The 23,115-nt window shown below is 37.3% G+C and overlaps 2 long non-coding RNA genes across 2 annotated transcripts in view; one reads left to right on the plus strand and one right to left on the minus strand.

Moving 5' to 3' along the window:
* LOC134735952 (uncharacterized) overlaps window positions 1-23,115 on the minus strand; it is a 97,778-nt gene that overhangs the window by 61,194 nt on the left and 13,469 nt on the right. The gene's annotated exons all lie outside the window — the stretch shown is intronic.
* Window positions 1,950-11,166, plus strand: LOC129475202 (uncharacterized). Its single transcript, XR_008654787.1, has 3 exons — window positions 1,950-2,125; window positions 3,206-3,288; window positions 10,775-11,166. It is a non-coding gene; the product is annotated as an uncharacterized lncRNA (long non-coding RNA).

The following is a 23,115-nucleotide window of genomic DNA, read 5'->3' on the forward strand; positions in this document are numbered from 1 at the left end:
ATATTAGCCCTTTGTCAGATGGGTAGATTGTAAAATTTTTCTCCCATTCTGTAGGCTGCCTGTTCACTCTGATGGTAATTTCTTTTGCTGTGCAGAAGCTCTTTAGTTTAATTAGATCCCATTTGTCAATTTTGGCTTTTGTTGACATTGCTTTTGGTGTTTTAGTCATGAAGTCCTTGCCCATGCTTATGTCCTGAGTGGTACTGCCTAGGTTTTCTTCTAGCGTTTTTATGGTTTCGGGTCTAACATTTAATCCATCTTGAATTAATTTTTGTATAAGGTGTAAGGAAGGGATCCAGTTTCAGCTTTCTGCATATGGCTAGCCAGTTTTCCCAGCACCATTTATTAAAAAGGGAATCCTTTCCCCATTGCTTGTTTTTGTCAGGTTTGTCAAAGATCAGATGGTTGTCGATGTGTGGTGTTATTTCTGAGGGCACTATTCTGTTCCATTGGTCTATGTCTCTGTTGTGGTACCAGTACCATGCTGTTTTGGTTACTGAAGCCTTGTAGTATAGTTTGAAGTCAGGTAGCATGATGCCTCCAGCTTTGTTCTTTTGGCTTAGGATTATCTTGGCAATGTGGGCTCTTTTTTGGTTCCATATGAACTTTAAAGTAGCTTTTTCCAATTCTGTGAAGAAAGTCATTGGTAGCTTGATGGGGATGGCATTGAATCTATAAATTACCTTGGGCAGTATGACCATTTTCACAATATTGATTCTTCCTATCCATGAGCATGGAATATTCTTCCATTTGTTTGTGTCCTCTTTTATTTCCTTGAGCTGTGGTTTGTAGTTCTCCTTGAAGAGGTCCTTCACATCCCTTGTAAGTTGGATTCCTAGGTATTTTATTCTCTTTGTAGCAATTGTGAATGGGAGTTCACTCATGATTTGGCTCTCCGTTTGTCTGTTCTTCATCGTTTTTTATTGTGTCTATTTGATTCTTCTCCATTTTCTTCTTTATTAGTCTTGCTAGCGGTCTACCAATTTTGTTGATCTTTTCAAAAAACCACCTCCTGGATTCATTGGTTTTTTGAAGGTTTTTTTGTGTCTCTATCTCCTTCAGTTCTGCTTGATCTTAGTTATTTCTTGCTGTCTGCTAGCTTTTGAATGTGTTTTCTCTTGCTTCTCTAGTTCTTTTAATTGCAATGTTAGGGTGTCAATTTTAGATATTTCCTGCTTTCTGTTGTGGACATTTAGTGCTATAAATTTCCCTCTACACACTTCTGCCTGTTATTTTAATGTAAACCTTAACAGCTGCCACTGCCATTCTCATAAGTGTTCTGGTTTGGACAAGAAATTATATGGTCACCCTACCTCCAGAGTTTGATATGGTCACTACTTCCAGAGAAACCTGCCTTCACTAACTAGCTGCTGTTTTTTTTCTGTACCCTCATGTGCACATATGACTGGAGTCCCACACTCTTATAGCCACTACCATCGCCACTCTTTCTGAGACCGGATCTCAAAAATAATCTCACCATTGCTGTTACTCTTTGGCTCTGCCATCTACTTTATAATTTTCTAATCTTTAAGTTTTGCTTAAAACAATTTTCTATATCTACCTAGTTGGATCGAGGACTGGGTTTGGATTAATAAGTTTAAATTCGGTCCAAACTGGTAAAAAAAAAAAAAAAAAAGGAGGCACACAGCCATCCCTCTACATTTGGAGACCCCTACTGCTTCCAAAGAATCCTCCCTAACACATCCACACTGCTGAAGCTAAAGAGTCTGTGTTTAGGTCCCCCAAACCCAAATTTTATATAGGTCTTGTTTCATCCCATAAGATATACTACTTTTTCTTGCCTGATAAGAGAAAGAAGCCTAGACCAATGAAATTAAGTCCACCATGGAAGGAAAGGTGGCCCCTTTAAGAACATGGAATGGTCTGGAACCTTTGATTCTGCCCACTATGACAGCAGGAAGCAAAGGTCAGAGGGAGCGGCCATAGGCACATGTGAAGCTTTCTTGCCAATCTTCGTTGAACTCACACTTCAAAAGTCATGGTTTTCTTTCCTTATTTTATTGTAATTTTCTGTTTTATTATAAAGAAGATTGCAGAAAAGAAGCAGAAAAGGAGAGCTGAAAGACAAAAAAAGAGTATCTAAACAACAGAGGACAAATACTGGGTCTGTCTTTTTTTCCTGTTTCTATCGGTTTGTCTTTTCATATAATACTTAACCTCTGTCTTACCCTTGATATCATTATCAATCTAAGAATCTCTACCCCTCAAGGGTGGTTGTGGGCATTAGATGAAACTTAGGAGTAGTTCATGGTATATAATTTCACAAACTAATCTTTTTAAATCAAAGGGCAACGAATTATTTTATAGACTGCATCAAATTTCCTCATGGAAAAATAACTGTATCAAAGTGGTTACATAAAAATACATTTGATTTCAAAATCAATCAAAATGATCATGTCATAATACGTATATACATAGACATACATACAATACATATTGTATATGTACATACTCTTAACTGGTGTGGCTACAATAATAGGTTCTGTGTAGATCTTGTTTGGATCCAATATTATATGCCTCATGTCTGCTTTAAATGCCAAATTCTTGCTTCAATGCCCATATTCCTGCAAGTTAGTCTTTACTTATGTATTGACTCAGAGTATGGTCTTTAAGTACCAAGTCTTTATCAGTTGATTTGTATGGATTAGTTTCCCTCCAAAACCCTCTAGAATATGTTGTGGCTATTTGATGTTGCAGGTCTCTGTATTCAACCTAAGTATTTTCTGCCTGAGTTATTTTTGTCTTCTGTGTTTCCTCTAGAGATACATGTTTTTCAAACTATGACAATGGGAAGGGGGATTTAAATTTAACCCTTTTGGATGGAAAGGTCACTTACTGCTTAGAGTGGTGGCTGAAACGTATCTTCAATTTGCACTTACTCTTCAGTGAGCCATTTGATATCCCTATATAGACAGATGATGATGATGATGAAGACGACAGATAGATAGATAGGCAAACAATAGACAGATAGAAATAGAAAGAGACTTGCTATATGGTCAACATAATATATAAACATTTTCCCTTTAGCAATTACCTTTATTTGTCATTTCCAAAGATTAGTCCTGGAGCTATCTTTATATTTAAAGATTAGAATGTAGAATTAATGTGAGCTATTATATATTTCAAATTTCCCTAAAATCATGGCTAACCATTTCTTCTCTTCCCTCAAAAAATCAATGTGCAGAATCTCTGGAGCTCATCCCTTCAGAGGGTCCTTCCCAGAAGAACTGTATCTCCACTACCTTGGTTCTCTGGAATAAATTACAAGTAAGTTATCTTAAAAGAGATGTCAAAGCATGTAAATACTAAAAAGAGAGAAAGCAGAATGTTATTTGGGAATAATTTTAGTAGATAGTTTTATGTACTTATCTTTTGGTAGAAGGTAGGGTTTCAGGGAACGGAACACAGAGATAACAATGTTTCTTACTGTGAATGTCTACATAATTGTGTTTATATTAGAGCAGAAGATAGCTCTTTTACACATTTCCTGAGAAAAAACTCAGTACTGACTAAAATTAATCTGTAAGATTTTAAAAATTGTACTTCATTTATTTAAGTATCATAGTAATTTCTCAGACATCCTGAGAAAGAACACAGAAAATATTCCCTAACAAGAACCCTAGTTTGAGTGAGAAATAGAATAAAAAGAGAATTGTTTCATTATTTCAGTTTTATGAGAATGCCATTATTTTGTTGTGTCTGCTATGTCAATCTAATGTGAGTTCTGAATGACTTCATTTATTCGCTTCCCACAGAATATAGTCATAACATTCGATTTCATAACACGTAACACTTTATGATTGAGTTTTTAAAGTATCCTATAATATTTATTTTATTTTTTTTCATTTAAAATAGCCTTATGATTCATGAGTCCAAACAGGACAGTCTTTACGTCTACCCATATTATAATTGATGTGGCTCTCAAGGAACAACAAAACCTAAGCAAATTATGGGAACAAGCATTTATCAACCACGCAAATGAAGCCACTCTTTGTATCTATTATGCATCTCAATCTCCATATATGGTTATCAACGTAATAATTCAAGTAAAGGTTATATAATAAATACTAAGACCTCACTATAGCAAAATGATATGATAGAATTAGACAAATTATGTCAGGCAGAATTAGACAAAACTTCAAGACAAATGTTCAGGAAATTTAGTTTATATGACTCACTGTCATTACTATTTTATTTTGTAAAATGGGATTAGGAAATATGAACCAAATGTATAGTATATATGATACTTAATATGTATTAACATACTTATATATAAGTATGCATAATGTATATTTAAATTTGAATCTTTAGAAGGAGATTTCAGATCAAATGAAAACTGATTAAATGCCATTAGACTGGTTAACCCAGAGATGAGACAGGTCTTATGTTTTTGATGTCATTAAATTACCATAATTTAGCAAGGCAACTGCTATTTTGTGTTTTAGTCCACTTAAATAATACATTAAATAGTACATTGCTCAAGCTAATGTTGAACACTAGCTAATTACTGATCACTAGCTATAAGACATGTTAACAAATAACATAGAATGCAAAGTATTTCCTTGTAGAAGTGTTTAAAAACATCAATCAGAGAAAACAGCAAAACAGAGTATCAGCAGAAAGTTATCTTTATGAATATTCTTGATAAGTGCAATGAATTATAGAAAAAATGGAGCTAGTTCACCAAAAAAGGATAACTGGTATTTGTTAACATAATAAGTTGTGGTTCTTTTGAGAGGGGGACATTTTTGGTTGACCACATAGCAAAATAGCATTCCCCCAAAAAACTGCACTGTGAATTAATGAGTGACCTCACAGTGATAAATTAAGGAAACACAGATTTGTAGTTTTAAGGATTTTGATTGTGCAGTAAGACAAAATGCCAGCTGTGTGATTGAATAAAAGCAGGTTTTTCTAATGTACTTAGCATATATTAGGAAAGATATACCATCTATGAAGACAAGTGATGAAAGATAGAACTGAAAAAAAACTTTCATGGGACATGTAAAATCATTAACAGAATTAAATAAGAGAGAGTGGCACTGAACTCATTTTGGGTCAATACATGTGGAAACTCAAAAAGAGAAAACCTCAGTAAGAAAAGAGGAAAGGGTAATATTGAGAATATAGAGGGGAAACTGGCCGGGCTTAAATGTAGGTGGCTTCAGAATCAGTTTTGATCTGTGTATTAGTTCCCTATTGCTGCATAACAAATTATCAGACTTGTCAACTTATAAAAACACATATTTATTATCTCACAGTTTCTGTGTGTCTTAGTCCATTTTGTGTTACTGTAAAAAAACCCTGGGGCTGAGTAATTTATAAAAATGAATAGTTTATTTGTATCATGGTTCTGCAGTCTGTACAAGAAACATGGCACCAGCATCTATTTCTGGTGAGGACTTTAGGCTGCTTCCACTCATGGTGGAAGGCAAAAAAGGAGCTGGCATGTGCAGAGATCATGTAGCAACAGAGGATACAAGGAGGTTTCCAGGCTCTTTTTTTTTTTTTTTTTTGAGACGGAGTCTCGCTCTGTTGCCCAGGCTGGAGTGCAGTGGCGCAATCTCGGCTCATTGCAAGCTTCGCCTCCTGGGTTCACGCCATTCTCCTGCCTCAGCCTCTCCGAGTAGCTGGGACTACAGGCGCCTGCCACCACGCCCGGCTAATTTTTTGTATTTTTAGTAGAGACGGGGTTTCACCGTGGTCTCGATCTCCTGACCTCGTGATCCGCCCGCCTCGGCCTCCCAAAGTGCTGGGATTACAAGTGTGAGCCACCGCGCCCGGCCTTCAGGCTCTTTTTAACAATCAGCTCTCATGAGAACTAATAGAGGAAGAAGTCACTTACTACTGAGAGAGTGGCTCCAAGCCATTCATAAGGAATCCACCACCATGACACACTAGGCCTCATCTCCAAAACTGGGAATCACATTTCAACATGAGATTTGGAAGGGTCAAATATCCAAACTATAGCATTCTACCCCTGAACCCCTAAGTATCATGTTCTTCTCACAAGCAAGATACAATAATTTTATCCCAATAGTTCCTCAAAACTTTAATTTGTTCCAGCATCGACTCAGAAATCTAAAGTTCAGTCCTATCTGTGACTCAAGGCAATTTACTTACAACTGTGAGCCTGTATAATTAAAAAACAAGTTATTTAACTCCAAGGCACAATGGTGGTACAGGCATTCAGTAAATATTCCCATTCCAAAAGGGAGAAATTGGCCAAAAGAAAGGGGGAATAAGCCCTACACAATTCCAAAACCCAGCAGAGCAGACATCAAATCTTAAAGCTCCAAAATAATCTACTTTGACTCCATGTCCTGCATCCTGGGCACACTGGTAGGCAGGGTGGGCTCTGAAGACCTTAAGAAGCCCCACTCCCATGGTTCTGCTAGGTGCACCCACGTGGCTGCTCTCATGGGTTGCAGTCCAATGCTTACAGTTTTACGAGGCTGCAGTCGCACACTTCCAGGGGCTCTATAATTCTGGAGTCTGGAGGGTGGTGGCACTGCCCTAGTAGGCACCATTTGTGGGGGCTCCAACCCCTATTGCATTCTGAGCACTTGTGGATATAACACCATATGCATGCCACCAAGGCTTACAGCTTGTGTCCTCTGGAGCAGTAGCTTGAGCAGTACCTGGGGCCCTTTAAGCCATAGCTGGAGCCAAAGCAGTGGGGATGTAGGAAGGAACATCCTGAGACAGCACAGGACAGCAGAACCTGGGCCTGGCTCCCAAAACCATTCTGTCTTCTCAGGCCTCTGGGTCTGTGATTCGGCCTTTTACCCATAGTCTTGACTATTAGCGCCTGGCTTCCATTTAGTCATGGTAATCTCTTTAGTAAGTGGTAGTTCCACAACATCCTTGGATTCCTCTCCTGAAAGCACTCTTTTCTTCTCTATCACATGGCCAGGCTGCAAATTTTCCAGATTTTTACACTCTGCTTCCTTTCTAATCATAAATTTCAACTTTAGTTCATCCCTTTACTCCCAGATAATATTGAAAGTTGTTAAAAGTAGTCATGCCACTCTTGAATGCCTTGCTACTTAGAAATTTCTTTCACCAGATACCCTAGATCATCACTCTTAAGTTCAGCCTTCCACAAAGCCCTAGGGCATGGACACAATGCAGCCAAGTTCTTTGCTATAGTGTCACACTGACCTTTCTCCAGTTACCATTAAGTTGCTCATTTCCATTTGAGACCTCATCAGCATGGCCTTTACTGTCTATATTTCTATCAGCATTTTGCTCACAACCACAACCAATCTCTAAGAAGTACCAAACTTTCACCTATCTCCCAGTCTTCTTCTGAGAGCTCCAAACTTTTCTAACTTCTGTCCATTAGCCAGTTCCCAAGCTGCTTTCACATTTTCAGGTATCTTTATAGCAATGCCCCACCCTTGGTACCAACTTTCTGTCTTGGTCTGTTTTTGTTTTGCTATAAAGGAATACCTAAAGCTAGGTAATATTAAGAAAAGAGGTTTACTTGGCTCATGATTCTGCAGGCTAGATGACCGGGAGTCTGGTGAAAGCCTCAATCTCTTTCCACTAATGGCAGAAAATGAAGGAAAGCTGGCATGTACATAAATCACATGGTGAGAAAGGAAGCAAGAGCAGGGAGGTGACAGGCTCTTTTTAACAGCCAGCCCTCATAGGAATTAATGGACTGAGAACTCACTACTGAGAGAATGGCACCAAATCATTCATGAGGAATCTGCCCCCATGACCCAAACACTTCCCACTAGGCCCCACCTCCAACACTGGAGATCAAATTTCAACATGAGATTTGGAGGGGTCAGTTATCCAAACTATAGCACCATGAATCAGGAGTCTGAATATGGCTTATCTGGGTCCTCCACTCAGGGTCTTTCAATGCTGTCATCAAGGTGTCAAGCAGACTGCATTCTCATCTGGAATTTGGGTCCTCTCCCAAGCTCATGCATTTGTTGGGAGAATCCACTTCCTTGCAACTATAGAACTTCATTCTCTTTCCTACCCTTTTCCTTGCTAGCTGTCATCTAAAGGCCACTGTCAGCTCCTAGAAGCCACTTGCAGTTGCTACAGGGCCCTCTGATAGACCCTCTCACAACATTGCAGTTTATCTCTTCAAGGCCAGCAGAAGAATGGCTAGCTCCATTCTGCTAGGATGGAGTCCTAAATAACAATGTATTCAAGAGAGTAACTATTGTATTGATATTCCCTATCATTTTCTCCATATTGGCCAGATGCAAGTCACAGGTTCTTCCTATGCTCAGAGAAGGGGTTTATGCAATCGATGTAGCTCATTGAGGGGGTCATTCAATGTGTGTCCACATAATCAACAATTTACCCTTTAAAGAGGACTAAAATTGAATAGCTCAGCTTTCTCCTAGAAGACTAGGTGAACAGGGGAAAAATGGTGACCCTTAAAGGTTATAGAAAGCCTGGGACAGATAATCTTTTAAAACTGAATAAAACTAATTGAGGAATGTAACCTTTTTATTCATTCAACCAATTCATTAAACCTACTGGTGCCTAGTATGTGCCAAGACCTGTGGTATTTAAACAATGATGAAAAACGTTATTGTCTTGACCTATGGAACTATACTATAGTGGAGGGAAACATATATTAAACAGGTGAATATGTATATAATTAAAAATTGTGATAAGTACTACAAAATAAAAGCTCAGAGGGTAGTGAGAGAGAATGACAGGGGTGACACAATCACCTGCGGTGCAGTGTGTGTATCAGTATTACCCTTAATTATAGCCACCAAAAGAAAAGCAATATTCCTACAAGAGGTGGATAACAGACTCAAAAAAGAAGTGAGTCAGAGCTGTTTTTTGTAGCTACCTCAGTCAAAAAATAGTGGTAGTAATTTCCAAGAAGTAGGGGCAGGATTGGAGGTGGAAGAGGCAAAATTAGACAAAAAGTTGAAGTGACATGGATATTGGTAAGGGAAAGATAGTGCCCAAGACAAGAAAGAACGTGCCTAAAGTTCCTTAGGAAAAGCCATGGAAAAGGTTCATCTCAGTCTCTGCTAACAAATTAAACTTTTCCCCAACAAAGCTCTCACTGTACTTTTATTTCAAGGATACATGGTAACCAAGCTCAGCATTCTGTTAAAGCACATTGTTAAAGTTGCTCTCACTGAGTGTCCCAGTAATATGTTAGATATCAAATCCAAAAGCCTATTTTAAGACTTCACCTTATCTGATCTCTCTATAGACATTTGATACTTAATGTTTCCTGAACACTTCCAGGCTAATACTCTCCTAGTGGTCTGCCTATCTCTCTGACTATAATTCCCCAAACTCCTTCTGAAACACCTTCTAATCTCTAATCAGAGGCAGTGCCTGCCACAAAATGGTGGGCAACAAATATATATATTTTAAAGTTTTGAACCATTCTTGTATGAATGGAGAAGATAGCCAGTATAATGTTTTTCAGTAAACATAAAAAATTCTCACCATTATCCTAAGCAAACTAATGCGGGAATATAAAAACAAATACCGCATGTTCTCACTTATAAGTGGGAAGTAAACAATGAGACCGCATGGACACAAGGAGGGGAACAACAGACATTGGGGATCACTTTAGAGTGGAGAGTAGAATGGAGAAGATAAAAAAAAACCCGCCAGTTGGGTACTATGCTTATTACCTGGGTGACAAAATAATCTGTACACCCAACCGCTGTAACACACAGTTTACCTATATAACAAACCTTCACATATAACCCTGAATTTAAAATAAAACGTAAAAAAAAAAACTTCCATTCAGTAAAAAAAAACCAAACACCGCATGTTCTCACTCACAGGTAGGAATTGAACAATGAGAACACATGGACACAGGAAGGGGAACATCATACTCCAGGGACTGTTGTGGGGTGGGGGGAGAGATACCTAATGCTAAATGACGAGTTAATGGGTGCAGCACACCAACATGGCACATGTATACATATGTAACAAACCTGCACATTGTGCACATGTACCCTAAAACTTAAAGTATAATAATAAAAAAAATAAAAAATTAAAAAAAAATAAAGGCCTACAGTATTCATACTTTCTCAGATCTGTTTTAAAATGACATTTTTAAATGTTCATGGACATGTTTCCTTATGGTCCCTGGAATAGAAAAGTAAATTTATGAATGGAGATTTTTAATTGCCAAAAAGTAACATGTTATGCTGGGGAAATTAAGTTTTAGCACGAACCTCTATCATAAAACAATTCTATGCCGAGACAAAACTCTGGTTATGTGACATAAATAATGTTATGATAACATATGTTGTGAAAACAATTAGTCATGTATTTTAAAATGTGTGCATATGATCATACAAAAAAGACAAATGGAATATTTCATAAAAGCAACAAATTTAATTTTGTGTTAGTACAGTACTAACATTCATAATTGTGCAATACTAGAGTGTGGACCTTGGTACTATAGTATGATAAAAAAAGAAATATTTGTTTTTCTTATGTAAATTTTCTCCTGTAATGTTTGCTTTTTACTTTAGTATGGAAGCTGGATTGCCCAATATCTAAATCAGTACGAAGAAACTATTTTACAAGTATTTAATGGTTATTTAAAAGAAGCCAGGAATTATTTTACTAAAATAAGATATTTTCATGTGTTGTTTTAAATCACTACAGTTTTCTGAGAGTGATTAAATAGATTTCTAAAATAACTAAACATAAGCATATCTGAATGAGAATAAAAATTTTATTAAATGCCATTTAGTTACATTTGATATTTTTCACTTATTTGCAGAGTTTTTCTACACCAGGAGTTCCAAAGTCAAGCTACATTCAAAGAGAGAAACAACAAATTGGATACTCAAGTTATGAACAGTCAGAAGAGTCAGAAATTCCTTATGGGATAGAACATGTGCAATTGAAATCTAATATTAAATTTTCTCTGGAAAAAAACATATATGTGTACTGTATGGCCATCTGATCTTTTTAAAAACATACTCAGAATACTTTAATAAAACACTATGAGTATGAATTATCTATGCTCTAAACACTTTACTCCTCTTTCTGCGTTTATGCCATCACTTCTTATCTCTTTATACCTTGAACTTTTTCTTTCCCCCCTCTCTCACTCTATGACTCCTGAACAAAACTTTCATTTCCAATATCTAACTTCATTAACTAAGTAGGGATGGCAGATGTTTATTATCACCAAAATGCAGCATAACACTTGCAAACTGGTTTATGACATGCATCTTTATAAAGTGCTCAGTGAAATGCATAAACGATTGATTGAAAATTGGTCAAAGAGAATATTGAGTACTTTATTAGTTAGTGGATAAAGCTAAGGAGTTACACAAAAGCATCATATCTAAATAAGGAATTTTATTTGAAATATGTAATTTCATTATGAATAAATTCCATAAAATAAACTAAGAATTGCTAAATGATTTCTGTAAACTGATTGGTGCTGTAGAATGATCCCATAACCCGGGCCCCTGACTCCTTCTTTCCTTTCTTCCTTCATTCCTTCTTCTCTTCCTTTATCCCTCCTTTATTTAAAGGGTACCCAGAGTGGAGCAAGATGGTGGAATAGAAGGCTCCACCAATCGCTGCACATTACTCCCAGCAAGGACACCAATTTAACAACTATCTACACAGAAAAAAACACCCATATAAGAACCAAAATTCAGGTGAGCCCTCATAGTACCTGGTTTTTAACTCCATGTTACTGAGAGAAATACTGAAGAGATAGAAAAAAAAAACCACCTTGAATCACTGACACTACCTCTCCCCAACTCCCCAGCAGCAGTGTGGAGTGGAGCATCTCTGGGCACTGGGGAAGGGAGAGCACAACAATTGTGAGGCATCAAACTCAGTACTGTCCTGTTAAAGCAGGAAGGAAAACAGAATAAGACTCAGCTGACACCCACCCACAGAGGGAGCATTTAAACCAGTCCTAGCCAGAGGGGAATCCTGTATCCCAATGGGTGGAACTTGAGTTCGTGCAGATCTTGCCACCCAGGGCCAAAGTGCTCTGGATTTCTAAGCAAACTTGATAGGTAGTCTAGGACACAGGGACTACAACTCTTAAGTCCTAGTGCTGAACTGGGCCCAGAAACAGTGGTCTGAGGGCGCATATGACTTACTGAGACATCAGTGGGAGCAGCTAAGGGAGTGCTGGCATCACCCCTCCCCTAAACTCTCTGTACAGCTTGTGGCTCCAAAAGAGACCCCTTTCTTCTTCTTGAGGTGAAGAGAGGGAAGAATGTGGAGGATTTTGTCTTGCATTTTGGATACCAGCTCAGCCACAGCAGCATAGGGCACCGATCAGAGTCATAAGGACCCTGTTCCAGGCCCTAGCTCCCAGGAATCACTTCTGTGTTAAAAAAAAAAAAAAAAAAAAAAAAAAAAAAAAAAACTCTCCTGGATCTAAGATGCATCACAAAGTGTCCTACACGATCTGTCAACTATTGGTCCTGTTCTTCAGTCATCTCTCCTTAATTCCCTGGGGTGGAAAAGGGGAAATTAGGAAAAGAAAAAAGAGAAAAAGAAATTGTTAAGTGCTCACCAGTCACTGTCCCTTCTACTTCTTAAATAGATCTCAAATATGTCCCCTCTCCTACCGTTATCTCTATTCATTCTGACACTATCATGGTCTGAAATACCACCACCTTTTCCCTGGACAATTGTAACTGACACCCAATTGGTCCCCCCATATCTTACACTTGCCTCAGTCCAATCCTATTGCCACAGTACAGCTAGGGTAATATTTTAATATACATGCCTAGTCTTGTTATATTTCTCCTTAAACCTCTTCAATAGCTTCCAATTACCTTAGAATGAAATTTCAAGTTCTCACCATGGATCACAAGGCACTCTAAGACCCCAAGATATCAGGTCTCTGTCACTCTGTCTTTCTGTCTCTTTCTATCTTTATTTACATCCATATCTACATCTATATCATGTATGTGTTTGTGTGTTACTGTGTAATATTCATAAGAATACTTACTATGATGTAAGCACAAAATACTTTACACGCAATCTTACGCCATCCTCCCATCACTATGAGGTAGGTACTGTTATTTTTCCCATGTACAAATGAGGAAATCGAGGCTTTAAGTAGCTTAGTAACTTGTGCAAAGCCCCATAATTAGTATCAGAGCCCAGGATTCAAACACAATCAGCCTGATTCAAAACTCTGTAACTAGAAACAGTATATTTTTTTCCAATTTCTTCACTTACTTCACTTACCACTCTCCATCTTGCTATGTGCTCTAGTCATACTTGACTTTCGGTTTCTCTTTTAAGGCCTTCCTACATGTCATTCTCTCTGCCTGGATAACCTGATTATAAATAAGTCCTTGGAATTCAGACACTTCTATGGAAGATGTGGCTATCCCAGAAAAAAACCTCTCAGTTAGGCTGCCCATGAAAGAGTTCCTGGTTGGTTGAAAGTTTTCTGTGAATGTCACATAGTCCAGAATAGAAACAAGCTTCCAGTTGTTGAAAGATTCCTTTATTCATACTGAGAATCATGTAGGGCCAGACCCTGGGTGGTAGGACTTCTGTAGGTGTTTAATACAACACAAGACCAGGCTCTAACTGGCTCCTATCAGTCTAAGCAGGAATAGACATTGAGCATTCAGAGTTTTAGCCTCTTGATGCTGAGGCTGGCCTAAGAACAGGGTCTGGGTGGTTAGAGATTTTGTTTGTATGCACTGAAAACTTCATAAATTGTCAGAGGCTGCTATTGTAAGTGCTAGAGTCAGAGTAGGAGAAGACCGAGGATGGTCAAAGGCATAGTTATATATAGGAGATAATCTAACACAGTGGTTAACAGCTTAAACAACTCTGTAGTGAGCCTGCTGCATTGAAATTCCAGATTCCACACTTCCTAGCTGTGCGACATTGGGCAAGTGACTTATCCTTTATCTCTGTTTCATCTTTTCTAAAGTGAGAATAACAGTCTGTACTCCATAGGGCTGTCATGAGGATTAAATAAGACATGTAAAGCACTTGAGACAGTGCCCACCAAATAGTGATTAGTCAAGAAATCATAACTATTATCTGCTATACCCTAGTACAGGAATAAGACTAAAGTGGACAAAGGTTTCTTCTGTAGGTGCACTCTGCACTCCAAGGAACAAATCTTATGTGGGAACTTATAGTCTATGTTTGAATATACCTGTCTTACCTGACTTTTCCAAACTTTGCCCAATATATATATATTTGAAATATATATATATTTCGAGAAAGAGAGAGAGGGAAAGAATTTATTCTTTCCAATCCTGTCTACTCTGATGTATGCCACCTGGACTGCCTGATCTAACCACCTAATTACAATCAGGTCTGTTTGTTGATTCCTACATCTATCTCAGAGTGACAAAGGTAATTTTGATTTTAATTGCTTCCTGCTAAGCTCAAAGATGTGTTTGGTTTGCCTTTCTGACACTGCCAAGCAACAATCATAAGTCCTTATATCCTTTGCTTCTTACAAGTAGAGGAGAGTGACAAAAGGTAGTAGCAAAGATAACAATATGCTAAGATGGTAAGTACTCCCATAAATAGGTTCTTCTCCACCAGGAGAAAATCTTTTTACTGAACTCTTAAAAAATGAAATATTCCACTTGGTATTACTCTTCTAACTAGAAGTCACTAGTAGCTAAGATTATATGTTTATACACATTAACTTTTCTTTTAGAATGGCCTTGATATAACTACAATGTTGTAGACTTGTACACAACGTTGTTCAAGCTGTTTTCTGAAGGAATATTCATCCCTTCTGAGATTTTTAACAGTTTCAGAGGAATTTTCCCTCTTTCTCCTACTACTAAGCTTTTATTTTAATAGATGTTTTCAGCATGTTGTATATTTAGTTATGACAGGCCTAGTAGTAAGTGTCCAAAGTTTGTGCTTTTATATCATCTGGTTGAGATACTGTCACAGTAAGAATGTTTTGTTAGGAATTATCCCATTTCCTTTATCACAAAGTTTTTGCTACTGACATTTGTAATTTAGAGACTTGGTAGCATTGGGTAAGTGCCTGGCTGCGAATTTCATTAGACTGGAAAAAGGATATGAGTATAGCAGAATTTTTTTTTCTCATATGACCTCAAAAAAGATGTTAGTTAAGGCCAAGAGAAGACAGAAGATATGATGAAGCCAAGAAGAAAGATGAAGTCAAGTTTTCAGTTTCTGTCTCTAAAGTGAAGGGGTTAGATTAGATGACCTCTCGGTTCCCTTCCAGAAATGATACTGCGTCATCCGAATCCTGGATGATGAGCCAAGATAAGAAGCCTAGGTCCAGAAAGTGGGTCAGATCTAGGAGAACAATTAGCAGAGACCAGAAACCCAGGCTTGCTGACTGGGAACAAAAATCCTAGACCAAAGTCAAGGCCACAAAAGGTTGCTATGTAATTATGGGATCCCTGTGATAGGCATTAGGGATCAGCAGCAAGACAGAAGCCTGGTACTGTACCAAACTCCTTTACAGGCAGGAGCTTTCTACAGGTTTCCTGCCCAGAGTAACTCAGAATAGTTTTCAACATGTGTGCAAGGCTTGAACCTATAGAGACAAAAATAGGAGTGACTGAAGTAATGGACTAGGGGAGCAGGGAAAAAAATACTTCTAGATAATGACCATCAGAGCAATTATTTTTGTCAGGAGTTGAGGAGGAGATCAAAAGGAACACTCCTAGTTCCGATAAGTGGCAAAGGAAGACCTTGAATTCAGATCTGACTCTAATGTCAGTGCTCTTAACTATTGTATTAGTTTCCTGTGGCTGCCATAACAAATTATCACATATGCTGTTACATAAAACAGCAGCTATTTATTCTCTCACGGTTCTGGAGGCCAGAAGTTTTATTTTTTAAATTTTTTAAATTTTTTATTTTTTTGTGACGGAGTCTTGCTCTGTCGCCCAGGCTGGAGTGCAGCAGCGCAATCTCGGCTCACTGCGAGCTCCGCATCCCGGGTTCACGCCATTCTCCTGCCTCAGCCTCTCCGAGTAGCTGGGACTACAGGCGTCGCCACCACGCCTGGCTAACTTTTTGTATTTTTTAGTAGAGACGGGGTTTCACCGTGGTCTTGATCTCCTGACCTCGTGATCCGCCCGCCTCGGCCTCCCAAAGTGCTGGGATTACAAGCCTGAGCTATCGCTCCCGGCCTAAGGCCGGAAGTTTTACATCAAGGTGTCAGCAGGGTCACGCTCCCTCCAGAGGCTCTAGGGGAAAATCCATTCCTTAACTCTTCCAGCTACTGAAGGCTTTGGTATTTCTTGGCTTGTAGCCACACCACTGTGATCTCTGCCTCCCTTTTCACGTCATCTTCTCTTCTATGTGTGTCTATGTCTCCTCTTCTGCCTGTATCTTAACCGATAAGCAAGATCTTTATTTAACTTAATTACATATTTTGTCACATAAGTAATGTTCACAGATCCCAGGAATTAGAGCATGGACATATCTTTTTGAGGACCACCATTCAGCCCACTATTATTCCTATGATAAAATTTTTTTCTATTCAGCTTCTTTCATTCTGAGACATTGACATTTTAGCAGGCACGGTTAATTTCATCACAAATATCCCTTTAATCTTTGCTAACAGAATCCAAATTTTGTTCGAAATATCTAAGCTTGTTCCTTTTTTACAGCCTCCATTGCCACTAGTTCTGGTCAATGAGATTGAAGGGAAAGTGTGATAGTGAGAGGATTTCAGGAAAGTTTTTGCCTTCCTGATAATAGGAGATGGACTTACCCTTTGAGTCCCTGGTCCTTCCACTATATTCAGCAATTCCACTCCTGAGTATATATCAAAAAAAAAAAAAAAAAAGAGAGGAAAACTTACATTCCCACAAAAACCTGCACTGTATACAAATAGAAGATTTCTTAGTAACAGCCAAAAACTGGAAAGGAGCCATTTTTCCTTCAACTAGTGAATGAATAAACAAACCATGATACATCCATACAATGTAACCGTGCTCAACAATAAAAGGAATGAGCTATACATACATGCAACAACCTGAATGGATTCCCAAGGATTATGCTAAGTGAAAAAAAGACAATCCCCAAAGGTTCCATACTGTAACTCCATTTTTATAATACTTCGAAATGACTAAATTTTAGACAAAGAGGACAGATTAGTGGTTGTCAGAGATTAAGTAAGAGAGGTGGGAGAAAAGTAGGTGTGGTTACAAAAGGACAACAAAACAGATCCTTGTAGTGATGAAATTGTTCTGTATCTTGACTGTGGTAGTGGATACATGAACTTACACGTATAATATTTTATAGAACAAATACACACACACAACTACAGATAAAACTAGGGAAATTGGAATCACATGGGTGAATTGTGTCAATGTCAATCTTATTGTAATACTGAACTAAAGTTCTACAAGATGTTCCATGGGGGTAAACTGGGTAAATGGTACATGGAATATTTCTGTATCATGTCTTACAATTGCATGTGAATCCACACTATCCCAGTAAAAATTCAATAAAAATTAAATGTCAAGAGGATGACATATTTATGGAGTACTAAGGAATACAACAGGAGGAAGTCCCTAAATTTTCCTTAAATATGCAAAGGAAGAAAGACTGCATGGAAGAGATACTTAAGCTAAGTCGTGAAGAATGAGTAGAAGCATTCTGGATAGATGGGGGTTGGATGGGAGATAAACCAGGAAGAGGGATCAGCAGGCAAAAAGATATAAGAGAACATGGTGTACTGAGGGAACTTCAAGTAATTCAAGTATGGCTGAAGCACAAAGTTCATATGCAAGAAATATCTCTTTTTCTCTGATGTTCTCCTTTAGTAGTAGTCAAAAGAGATTTCTGGCATTCAACCCTATGATACACAGGACTCAAAAAGGAATCCAGAGCCCCTTGTGCTCCAGGAATTAGGAGGGAGCTATCCCCTGTTCCCTGGCCTTGTTCTTTTTAGTACACGAATGAAGAACTGGCCTCATAGCTTTCTGCATTCCTTGCAGGACCCCCATCTCTCTCTCCCCCAACCCCCACACTCATAGTCTCACAACCATTACCTGCTTTGATATTACTAGAATTATATAATTATGTCCTTTATCTCTGTTTATTTCAGTCAACTAAAGAAGTCCAGAAATCCCAAATCCCTACACTTTATTCCCCATGCAACTCTGCACATTATTTTTTGACCCTATTTCCCACCCTTCCCCATTTCCTGAAACTCTCCTGCAGTGTCTACTATAACTTACAGTCCATCATCAGAAAAAATATTTATATCCTTAACCTCTTTTCCAAATATTCCTTTCACCTACTTGCTCTAAGAACTTTAGCTTTCCAATGAAGACACTGCTTCCCCTAAAGCCCAAATGGCAACTGCTTTCTTTCCCATGTTCCTCAAATCAATGGTCCTAAAGTTGGGTTAGATGTCCTATTTGCACCTCATTACCACTTCCAGGCCATTATCCTTCTGTCTTCCTTAAACGCCCCCAGCTTTGAATTTCAAGTCATTCAGTCATTTAGTTGTTCATTCATAAAGCAATCATGTATTGAACACTCTACTATATGCCAGTTATTATTCTAAGGGTTAGGGATACAATGATAAAACTGGACAAAATTCCCTGTCCACGTGGAGCTTATATTTTACTATTCCTTCTTATTGAGTTATACTACTCATTACTTGAGGACTTTAGGTTCTGGCCTAGTGACTGTCATAATACTTAGTGATCAATATGTATTAATAAATGTTCAGATTTATTGGGTTCTTATTTCCTTGATCTCCTCTCTTCCGGGGAGCTATCCACCACTTTTCTTCAGCCACTCTTATATTCATTCCCTGTCTATAATCTCAATTTTAAACATTCCACTATCTAATCAGCACCTTTCATCTCTCCAGCACATTCCTTTTAGCACCCTGGCTTTTATAATTCTTCAACCTTAAAAGATATGCATTCTTTGGACCCTATGAGCTTTTTACAGTTCCTTATCATTCTCATGTCCTCTTTCCCCTCTACCTGATGTAAATTCCATAATCACTCCCTTGTGTATGTCCTGAATATTCTTGCCTTTTTCTTGCTTGAGTTCAGCTGCCAAAACCAAAGCCTGCTTAAAGCCAGTCCTTTCCCTACTTTAACCTACCTCCATACAGGTGAAGGTGGTTTTTAAAAAGCATACAACCACACTTATTGGTCTTAGTTACTAATTCTTGACCACGAACCTCATCTGTGCTCTTATTGCTACCTAGCAATCATACTAAATCTCTCTAGTCCAATCATGTTGCCTCTCATTTAGATGTCTATTTCACACCTTCTCTTCCTAAAATCTCTAATATTTCCTATCTCTCTTCATTCTGATACCCTCACTTACTACTTCACTGAGAAAATTAAAGCAATCCAAACAAAACTTTGAACTGCACAAAAGTATAACTTAAAAGAAAAGAGGAAATGCTTCTCTTTTTACAAATATTCCTGCTAATTCCAGAAACACCCAATTGATTAATAGATCTAAACAAAAATTATCAATGGCTGCTAACATCCCAACAAGGGAAACAACTGGACATTATGTGCCTCTTGATAGAAGTATACACCACCATTTATAAAGTATTCTTGCAAACATTATACCCAGATCTCATCAAACCTCTGAATGAGGAATTACAGAGAACAGAAGAACATGTTGAAAGTCACCATGGGGATGCAATCGCAAAATACAGACTGTGGGGAACTCTACAGGACAAATAGTTCAGTTTTATCAAGAAATAAACTGGGTAATGTAGATGAAAAGAGCATCTATAGATTAAAAGTGACATAAGAGACACATCAGTCAATCACAATACATGGTCTTTATGTGGGCCACAATTCAAACAAACATTATAAAAAGACAACTGGGGAATTTGGAACGTGGTCTGGACATATAATAATATTAAGGAATTATTGTTAATATTTTAGGTATGGTGATGTGGTTATATTTTTTAAAGCACCATCTTTTAGAGGAATATAATATAATACTTAGAGTTGTAATAATATGATACATGGGATTTACTTCAAAATAATCTGGGGAGGGGAAAGAGTGTAGAGGGGGCTATAGAACAAAATATAGGTCATGAACAGATAATTGTTAAAGTTGGGTGATGAGAGCATGGAGGTTCATTAATCTATTAGGTTCATTAATCTATTCTCTATACTTTCATAAATTTTTGGAACTTCCATAATGATGAATTTTTTAAAGGAGAGATTTCCTACAAGCATCAGAAGATAACTTCCAACTGACCTAACTGCAAGAATACACACATATCCTGCCTCTGCTCTTGTCATTATCCATACTCCTAAGTAAGGCAGATTCCTTCATTTGTGTACTAGAATACATACCTTCTTCCTATTCAAAGATGTCATTCCAGTAATTCTTTTCTTACCTGCCCTATCAATTTCCCCTTCTCTACTGGATCAGTTCCAATCAGCATAGAAATGTGCTATAATTTCTCACATTTAAAAAAAATGTCTATTGATGTCCCTGTAGCCCCCTCTAGCTATTGCCCAATTTCTCTGCCTCCTTTAGAAGAAAATCCCTCAAAGGAGTTTTCTTGATTTCTAGTTTCCAATTCCATTCATCCCATTCTTTATAGAACTCATTGCGACTAGGCTTTTACACCTACCACTCCACTGAAATTGCTCTTGTCAAGGTCACCAATGACCTCAATGTTGCAAAATCCAATGGTCAATTCTCAGTCCCCATCTTATTTGAACTATCAGTACATTCCATGCAACTGGTCACCTCTCTAGGCTTCCAAAACATCATACTCTCCTAGTTTTCCTCCCACCTTGTTGTTCTCTTCTTCTCAGTGTTATCTGCTGGTTTATTCTCATTTTTATGATTTCTAACAATTCTCCAGAGTTCAGTCCTTCTCTTCTAAATATACACTCTTTCTTGATGATCTCCAAATTTTGTATTTCTATCCTGGACTTCTCCCCTGAAATCCAACTCAACTTGAATATTTAACAAACATCATGAACTTAGATCCACAGCTGAACTCACTAAAAATTTGCTCCACTTTTATAGACTTCCCCATTTCAGATGGCAGCAACTCCATCCTTCCTCTTGCTCAGGCTGAAAACTTTGGAGTCATCCTTGACTTTTCTCTTTATCTCTACTCCACATCCAATCTACCAGTGAAATGCTAAATAGAATTTTTCAAGTCATAATGAAAAGGCACTAAACTGAAACAGGAAAGACACTGGATCATTAATCAACTACTCCCAGCAAAGAGAAGTCCAGGACCAGATGCCTTCACTGGTGAACTCTACCAAACATCTAAAAAAAGAATTAACACCAATCCTTCTCATACTTTCAAAAAACAGAAGAGGAGGAAATACTTCCAAATTCATGTTATGAGGCTAGCATTACCCTGATACCAGAGACATACAAAGATACTCCAAGAAAAGAAAACTGAAGAGCAATTAATCCTTGATTAACAAAGAGGCAAAAATTCTCAACAAAATACTAGCAAACCAAATTCAATAGCATATTAAAAGTATCATACACCACAACTAAGTGGGATTCATCCCTCATATGCAAGGATGGTTAATATATGCAAATCTCTTAATGTAATATAACACATTAACATAAGTATAAAAACCACATTATAATCTCAATAGAAGCAGGAAAAGCATTTGACAGAATTCAACATCCATTCAGAATTTTTTTAAAAAGTCTCAACAGATCAGTTATAGAAGAAATTTACCTTGACATAATCTCATATCTAGAAAACTGTAAAGATTCCACAAAACAATTGTTTGAACTAATAAACTGATTCAGTAAAGTTGTGGGATACAGATTTAACATACAAAAACCGTTATGTTTATATACAGTAACAATGAACTATTAGAAAAGGAAATAATTCCAATTACAATAGCGTCTAAAAGAATAAAACACTTGAATATAAACTTAAAGTAGGTGAAAGACTTCTAACTGAAAACTTCAAAACACTGATGAAAAAATTAAAGACACAAATACATAGAAAGGCATCCTATGTTCATGAGTTGGAAAACTTAATATTGTTAAAATGTTCATACTACCCAAAGAGATCTATGGATTCAGTGCAATCCCTATCAAAATCCCAATGACATTTTTTACACAAATAAAAAATACAATCCTAAAATTCATATGGAATCACAAAAAGAACCCAAAAAGCCAAAACAATCTTGAGAAACAACAAAGCTGGAGGCATCACATTTCCTGATTTCAATATATATTACAAAGCTATAGTAATAAAAACAATATGCACTGGCATAAAATCAGACATATAGACCAGTGGAACAGAATAGATATCGCAGAAATAAAACCATGCATATACAACCAATTGATCTTCAATAAGGATGCCAAGAATACACAATGAGAACATGATAATCTCTTCAAGAAGAGGTGTTGGGAAAACTAGACATACACATGCAAAATAATGAAATTGGTCATTTCTTTATTTTATGTCATACACAAAAATCAACTATAAATGAATTAAAGATTTAAACATAAGACCTAAAACTGTAAAACGCCTATGAGAAAACATATGAGAAAAGCTTTATGATATTTGTCTTGGCATTTATTTCTTGGATATGAGACAAAAAGCAGAAGCAACAACAAAAACCAAGATAGACAAGTGGGACTACATCAAACTAAAAAGCTTCTACACAGCAAAGGAAACAGTCCACAGAGTGAAATGACAAACTATGGAATGAGAGAAAATATTTCTAAATCTGATAAGGGTTTAATATCCAAAATACTTAACAAACTCTTACAAATAAAAAGCAAAAAAAACAAAGCAAAAGAACCAAAGAACCCAATTAAAAAAATAGGCAAAAGAGTTGAATAGACATTTCTCCACAGAGGACATACATATGGCCAATAATATATGAAATGATGCTCAATATTCTTAGTTATCAGGAAATGCATATCAAAACCACCATAAGAAGTAACATCACATCTGTTAGAATGGCTATTATTAAAAAATAAAAACACATCAAATGTTGGCAAGTCTTGTACATTGCTGGTGGGAATGTATATTGGTATGGCCATTATGGAAAAAGTATGGAAGTTCCTTTAAAAACTAAAAATAGATCTACCATATGATGCAGCAACCCCACTTCTGGGTATATATCCAAAAGAATTGAAATA

The sequence above is a fragment of the Symphalangus syndactylus genome, chromosome X, assembly GCF_028878055.3.
Source record: "Symphalangus syndactylus isolate Jambi chromosome X, NHGRI_mSymSyn1-v2.1_pri, whole genome shotgun sequence".
Classification (NCBI taxonomy): domain Eukaryota; kingdom Metazoa; phylum Chordata; class Mammalia; order Primates; family Hylobatidae; genus Symphalangus; species Symphalangus syndactylus.